Source organism: Empidonax traillii, unplaced genomic scaffold (genome assembly GCF_003031625.1).
Source record: "Empidonax traillii isolate 1590-97213 ecotype Southwest subspecies unplaced genomic scaffold, ASM303162v1 scaffold373:size1354568, whole genome shotgun sequence".
In the NCBI taxonomy this organism is placed as follows: domain Eukaryota; kingdom Metazoa; phylum Chordata; class Aves; order Passeriformes; family Tyrannidae; genus Empidonax; species Empidonax traillii.
Window position 1 is genome coordinate 680,273 of NW_020955566.1, and position 7,395 is coordinate 687,667.

General features: G+C 38.3%; 1 long non-coding RNA gene across 1 annotated transcript; it reads left to right on the forward strand.

The window, feature by feature from the left end:
- Positions 1-2,093: 2,093 nt before the first annotated feature.
- Positions 2,094-4,925, forward strand: LOC114061946. Its single transcript, XR_003572270.1, has 3 exons — positions 2,094-2,155; positions 3,468-3,506; positions 4,903-4,925. It is a non-coding gene; the product is annotated as an uncharacterized LOC114061946 (long non-coding RNA).
- The last annotated feature ends 2,470 nt before the right edge of the window (positions 4,926-7,395 follow it).

Sequence of the window (7,395 nt, forward strand, 5' to 3'; positions counted from 1 at the left end):
TAATGCTTTGATTGTGGCTTTTCTTTTTTAATATTTGTAGTAGTTCCACTGCTATTGCCCTTCTCCTTGTTGGAAACACAATAACTAAAGCACTCAGGAAAAGTCCAGTCCTATGTAATTACCTCATGTAAGTATGACTATAAAGATAAGTGTCCCTATGGAACAGCGTGGCAACAGCATTGTCCTTCAAAAGAGAGTAGATCTCTGTTTTGCCCCAGCCCTAAATAGGGGTAGCAACTCTGAATAAAGATAAAAGGTTTTACTCATGGGTCCCAATTTAGGCATTGTACTCAGCTCAGGAGCCAGGAATAGTTCATAAATAATTTGACTGGCAAGCTGGTAGGGTAAACTTTAGATAAATACTTTTGGTGCTTTGTTTTGTGCTACTAATGCAAGGAAACCACAAAAGACAGTTTGAAACCTGTAGTGCTAACATAGTTCCTAATTTTTATTTATGTGCCAGAGGCTAAATGACTGCATTTTGTTATCCGATTGTTAATGAGCTCTTCAGTCCTTTGTAGGATGTGTGGAGGGAAAAACTCAGATTCCTGGAGATAAGGATGGAAGAGTAGGAAAAGAAGACTATTCTTAGACTGGATTTTCTCCACTAATTCTTTTCCTTTATTCATGTCCTCAAAATTACTCTGCTAAGATTCCAGACCTGAGGAGATTCAGGTCATACTGAATTGCATTAAATGTAGACTTATTAATAGAATTTCCTGTTTTCAATAACATGCTCTCATACTTCACCTGTCCTTGACTGAGTGAGGTACAAAAAAGCCCCATCTGCAGTTGTTGTGAGGTTACAATTCAATAGATAATCCAATTATATGCTTTTTTGAAGCTAGGTCAAGATCACACACAGAGTTGTATTGATTACATTTTAATGCCAGCACTGTCATGGCAGCAGAAGGGCAAAACAAGCATCAGTCACAGAGCAGGTCAGTTGCCATGCAACATATTTAGGTGCTGTGAAGTAACTCTAGGTAGTTTCAGTGGATAGTAAGTTATTTAATGTGATGCCTCCGAAAGGTAACGACTTAAACATTGCCTAAAACTTGTTGACACTATGGTTAGCTTTTATCTGTCCTAGTGCTCTGTCCCTAAGCTGTGCATTTCATTGCAGAGTTCTGATGAATGTTGTAATTAGCCCGTGTTGGGAGAGTCCTAAAGGTTGAGATGCTAAAAAACCCTCTATCTTTTATGCTAAAGCTGCGGTAAAATTTCAGCATTAAAGCTTGTAATCCATTCATTTTCTGCCTGATGTAAAGACGTGGTTTTCTGGACAGTGCCTAAATTTCAGAAATGCCCAGAAATATCTTATTCTTGGTTTTCCTGCTGGTACCTACCACTTGCCAAAGGAGGAGTGGATTCCAGGCACTTAACTTTCTCCTTATCTTACCCCTTCTAAAATGTTGCAGATCAGAAGCAGGAGAAGGTGTTAATGATGTGAGAGCATTCACAGTTGATCTGAAAATCCCTCCTCTATTTGATGGGAATCATATTTGCATCTTCCACAAATTGCCTTATCTATTAGGCAATAGTCCATCTGAAGAGATAAGATTTCCTCTTCTATTGTTGAAAGCTTGATGGTGTGCAGGAGAAAAATCAGGGCTCTTCCAATCTGTCTGTCTGTTTTTACTTAAAGCTCCCACCTCAACGTCACAATCTCCTCTTTTCCTTTTCTAATCCTTTTTGTCACTCAGTTCTGCACTCTACCCTCCAAATGACACAGCGCACTTCAGAACATTATGTGAGCGGAGTGCCAAGGAAAGAGCTGCGGTTGGAAGCAGTGATTCTCAAGCTGTAATTCCGGGAGTATCAAAGGTCTCTAAAGGCTTTTCTGAACTTACGTGAACAAGACGTCTTAAGAACTGAAAAAGAATAAAAATAGTGACTGAGGGTGCTAGGAAGGAACGGTATGATTTTCTCTGATTAAGTTGTCTGCAGAATGAAATGTTGACAGATTTGCTGGGCTGAAAGAAAAGCTGTGTTCCTTTATGTCTTCCTTTCTGGAATTACAGAGCCATGGTGTACATTGCTGGAAGCTATCATCTATGATCTAACAATGAATGCAGCTCCTCCATGGATGTCATCTTCTATCCACAATGTCTGGAAAAGAGTATTAAAACAATGAATACTTTGGATAAGTTTTGTTAGTTGCCTGTGGAAAAGACAGTGCTTTATCGGAAAGATGCTGCTTTATTGCAAATTCATAGACAACTATAGTATACTGAAATTTCCATTGTGGCAATGAAAGTGATTTAGGATTTTTCTGGGAAACAATTAGAATTTTATCGTTTTAATAGTTGAAGTTTCACTTGCTCACTTTAAAAAAATTGTCTCACAACTCACCTTCATGGAGGAACTTTTGATAGATTCTTTCCCTAAGGGAAAAGGAAATGGTAAATTATATGAAGCACAGAGAACCTTGTGTATATGCACACACACCTCTGTAAATGTGCATATATGTCTGTGTGAATACATATACAAATACACACATAAGTGTTTATTTTCTAAATATCTTCATATATATATGTAATTATACACCAACACTTCCATATAGAATTGTGTGTTTCCCCCTTTCATATTATGGTCAGTTGTCCTGAAAAAAATGTTTTGCAGATCTTTTAATGAGATAAATTTAAATTTGTTGAAGCTGTAAAAATGTAAAACAGAAATGCAAATTTATTTACTACTTGAGAAACATTATTGCTTTGAAAATACTCAGAGACTTGACCTTTATCACCTCAAAATAGATATTTTGACATTTACTGCACATATTAGTAATACAGCATTCAGTATTGACTGTATTGAACTGTTATGATTTAATCTTAAATGTTAGTTTTTAGTAACTTTTAAAAAATCTTGTTCTCTATTATTCCTTTACCTACCTGTTATAAGTTAGTTTAAGAATTTAGACAACTCAATTCCAATTAAAATTGATAAATTTATTAAGCAAGCAATAATAAAGCAAACAGCGCTGGGTGGTCTGGGGGGCAAGTGCCCCGCCCGAGACACACACACCTTGTTTGAAAACCGGGCTTTTTGTACCCTTTCGATATCAGTTGTTGAATATTCATTCATTGTCCGTTTGTTGCCTTAAAAGGTAATTCCCCTGCTTTGGAGGTGGGTGTTACCTTTTGGCTGGTTGTAACTTATCTCCCCTGGGTTCGTACAGGGGGGTCTTGCATCATCCCCACACTGCAAGGCATGGAGGGCCTTTCTCTGTATCCACATGGCACAGAGAAATATATTTTTATTTATAATTTGTTCCCTGTTCCCGGCTGCAAAAGATTCCCTGGTGTTAGGTCCAGACAGGACCCTTCACCTTACAGACTCCACGGTACACTTAGAAGTTAGTAAATATACAGAAATAGTTTTTTGTTAGTACCCCCTTTTTATTTTAATTTGCTTGGAATAAAACCGGTGCCTTTACTTATCACACTACCTGTAGATGCTGAAAGATCCTTTGTAATTGCAAGCTGCTCAGGATCAAGAGCCAAGTATGTGTTTGATGAATTCACGTGATGGACTTGAAGAATGATTTCCTAGCAGGGCTCAGATGATGCAATAAGGAAGCTTTATCTCTCCTTTCTCTTTAGTACTATGCAATATGATACATGCTCAGAAAGGACAGCTTTTAGTAAAAAAAAAAAAAAGAAAACTAGAGATTGAGCAGTAATAATTTCTGATCATGATGCATCTCTCTCTATTCAAAGCTAAATGGCCTCATTTTCCTGAGTACCTAGTGTAAATGGTTCAGGTATCCATGAGTATGAAATCTCCCTCCTCCTGGTTGCTTTGCAGCATGAAGTTTGGTCATTATCTGTCTAGTGTATTCCATCTCATGGTTTAAGGAGAGAGAAAGGCAGAGGCTGTGAAGTTAATCACTGCAATCTCCTCTAGAGAAATAGCCTGAGAAGTGGTGGTCTCTGGTACATGTCTGAAAACAGAAACAAATCTGTGCACTGGAGGAAGGAAGAGATTAAATGTGAACGGAGTTCAAAAAAAATGAGGCTGTTTGCCAAAGCAAGTCCTGATAACAGCAAGGGGGATCCAGATAAAGACCTTTTGTTACTCTCTGCTGTGGCTGTTAGCTATCTTCCTTTGCTATCATTTGAAGGTAATCACTTAGAGTCTTACAGATTAAAGTAAAAGTCTTACATCAAAATACAGCAGTTTTACTGAGAAATGAATTGGAAAGCAGAATTAAGTAGTGAGTTGATTCAAACCAGACTGCATTAGTATTTACCGCCTGCAGATTCAGACTAGCCCCATGCTTTTAGGTAAATGTAAGTTCTATTTGGAAAGGCCCACACACTCCTCTTTCTGGGAGAAAATCTTGTTCTTGTCCATTGCACCATTTGGGTATAAAGAAGGAGATCCAAGTAAAACAACCTATTAAACAATTGTTTCAGTTCAATTACATGTGATGTTCACAAGGGGATGGTCAATGATTATTCCATATTTTCAAGAGAGTTTCTACAAAAAGGTGGGAAGTTTATGGTTCACTACAAACAGTTTATCTGCTATTTTCTCTGTGACTAATGCAAATATTCAATCCTCAGGACTGTATGGTGAAGTATCTGTAGTTAGATCTCAGTGCGGAAATTGTTTAACTCTTTGCAGTAGATATTTTAATACCAGACCCCCACATACGTTCTTTGGAGAGATTGTCTCATTTATCTCATGAAGGATGGTAACATTAATATAATCATTTGTGTGTAGGCAAATCCAAACCTTTTTTTTTTAACTTGCTGATTGTAGTTACTGGAATATGTTAGGCTTCAGGTTTCTTTGAAAAAAGTATTTGAATATAAGTGACCTACATAAGAGGAAGTTATGTAGGTCTTAGGAAACATTATCCTTTACTTTACAATTGTTTGTTACTGTCCACAGGGCTAATAGGATCCATCAGGGGAGTCAGGTGGAAGAGCATTTTGATGTTTGGGATATTTTAAGGGAATTGTGGCAATTTGTGAGGTTTACACATGGATAGGGGTGGAATGCTGTGGGAAAATAGAAGAAGGGCTTAAGGGGCCTTGTTGAGTGTATTCAATTTGCTCATCAGCACACTTGTGTATGACTGAGCCTTGTGTTACTTATCACATTTAATTATCACAGTCATATCTTCTCATGAAACCCTGTTTTTACTGTCTGGGTGGGTGAACTCTCCACCCATCCTGTGGGTGTGTGTGTAAACATGAATTAATTTAAAACTGGACCAGCCAGTGAGTAGAAGAAGAGATCTTAGTACCACCAGCCGGAGCGGAACCATGAACTTTCAGGGGCCTCAAGGTTTGTGTGCCCACAGCTGGGGAAACCAGAGGGTCAGGGACCAGCTACTGGATAGACTGAGTATCTAGGCCAGCTGCTGGAGGGATCAATATTGCACCTGCACATATAACAGATGTACGTATTTATATCTGCATGTATGGTCACGTATGGAGTTACATTCTACTAACAGGCTTCAACCTTGATCAGCTGAAGAGGACAAACAAGGATCAGGCTGCCTGTTCGTGTGAGTGCTGTGTGTTTACTGTCTGTGTTGTTCTGTGTGATGGGTGTGAATATGGATATATCTCTACACGTACGCTACATAAGATGTATTTGAGCTCACTGGGAATGACTGCTCAGCCTCAGTGCTGGCTGGAGATGGGGACATAGAGAGCAGCAAGCTTGCATCTGTCAAGCTATGGGGTTTGACAGCTTATAAGAAAGTATGCCAGTCTGAGCAAGCAAGACTCTTTTTTAATTAAAAAAGCAAAAAGCTTATGTGCAAGGATCTATTACTGCCAAGCAGGTTTAAACCTCCTGTTTGTAGGGGATGTTTTTTTCATATATCCACCAACGTTTCTCTATAATCCTTAGAGACTCTCCTAAAGATTGCCTCACAAGCTATTTTCGTAGAATAAGGAGACTTTGAAATGAGCTGACAAGCAGAAGAATCACAAGTCATAAAACATAAAGAATAGGGGGACTTACTTTATTAAGCTGCTTTTTTTTTTTTTTTTTAACCAACAGAACAAGCAAAACTTCTACTTCTTTATGTGTAATATTATAGCAACGATCACTTTGCTATAACAAATTATTACTGCAGTTGGAGAAATGATGAGCTGAAGTTCAATTTTCAGGGGGTATGTGAATGGGGTAGGAGGCTGCACACTAAATTGGAGGATTTAGTTTACGTGTTTCCTGGGGCTAGAGGCAGTGTACATTCCCATGAAACAGAAAAGAAGTTAAATTGCTTTTCCTTTTGAAATGCAGTTATACTTCTCTTCCTCTACCACCACAGATATTACCAGGTAAAGAGAGAAGGTACCTGATCCAAGGACTGCTGAAGACTACCTCTTACATGCTTCTTAGGCAGATTGATCTGGCCCTTGCAGAGAGGTAAAAAACCTTGCTGTGTTCACAATGCAGAGGATTCTATTAGATCTCTCATTTAATGTTGTGCTGTAGAAATTCATTGCAGGTGATGATCTTACCTGCAATGATTCTACACACAGTATCCACTCTATGTAGTGCTTGCTAGATTATCTAACCAAGTGATCTAGTCTTGGCCTCCAGCAGCTCTTAAGTGAAGTCTGTTTGGGCTTAGAACCTCTGATAAACCTTTCTCAGTGCTTCCAGGTATTTCATAGTTTTAAAAATTAAAATTGAAATCACAGCACATAGAAAATTTTGGCTGGAGTTGTTCAACTTATTGAAGTAATAAAAAAGGAAATTCCATATTTTTAACAGAAAGTGCTGTAAACCTGAGTCTTCTGCGCTGTTACAGTCTTGGAGCTGTAATTCCATTTCTTTTTAAGTCTCAATTGGATTCAAAATTCTTTAACTAATGAACTAACTTCTGAGGGGCAGGTAACTGTTACCCAATTAAATTGACAAAGAAGACAGGTTGTACCAAAGGGGGGAAAAAACCCCAAACCAAACCCCTTACAGTTACCACAAAGGACATCTGTCTTTGAATTAGGGAAAAAAGTGCTAATTTGAGACACAAGCTTACAGTGATCATTTAGGTAATTACATTAAATTATGCTTAATATAAGTAATTATAGTTATTTAGTTATGACACATTTAGACTCAGCCACGAGACATACTTGGTGCCTTGACCAGAGAGAAGAAATATACTCAGACACAGTGTTGTCTGTATCTTGTGTGAGCCACTGCATCCAAGTCTGGCACAGTCTCTAGTGCCATTCACGCAGCTGTGAAGCTCATGGAATGGCAAGTGATTGAAATACGAAAAGGAAGCTATGTACCATGCCTTCTCGTCAATGAAGGCTTGTCCTGGGAGTACTTTTTCTAACATTATGTCTGATGACAGTTAAAATTCCTAAGTACTGCTCTGCTCTTCATTATTTCCTCTAAATAATTATGCCACAGTGT